Source organism: Heterodontus francisci, unplaced genomic scaffold, assembly GCF_036365525.1.
Source record: "Heterodontus francisci isolate sHetFra1 unplaced genomic scaffold, sHetFra1.hap1 HAP1_SCAFFOLD_86, whole genome shotgun sequence".
NCBI classification, from domain to species: domain Eukaryota; kingdom Metazoa; phylum Chordata; class Chondrichthyes; order Heterodontiformes; family Heterodontidae; genus Heterodontus; species Heterodontus francisci.
Window position 1 is genome coordinate 2,224,954 of NW_027141093.1, and position 286 is coordinate 2,225,239.

At 49.7% G+C, this 286-nt stretch overlaps 1 non-coding gene across 1 annotated transcript; it reads left to right on the forward strand.

Moving 5' to 3' along the window:
• Window positions 1–212: 212 nt before the first annotated feature.
• On the forward strand, window positions 213–286 carry trnat-agu (transfer RNA threonine (anticodon AGU)). The gene has a single exon. It is a non-coding gene; the product is annotated as a tRNA-Thr (tRNA).

The window sequence follows — 286 nt, forward strand, 5'->3', positions numbered from 1 at the left end:
GTTTAATACAGAAGTGACGTACACCCCGGGCGTAGCCCATCGTCTTCCGAGACGGACGGTTGCCTATTACAATTACAACTACAGCTGCAACTACAAGAGCGAGTAAGAGGCTGGGAACTCTGCCGTGACGAACTCAGCTCTTGACTCGCCAAAGTCTGCCCACTATCTGCATGGTCTTCATCTGATTTCAATTGCTCACACATTCGCAATCTGGCTCTGTAGCTTAGTTGGTTAAAGCATCTGTCTAGTAAACAGGAGAGCCTGGGTTCAACTCCCAGCAGAGCCT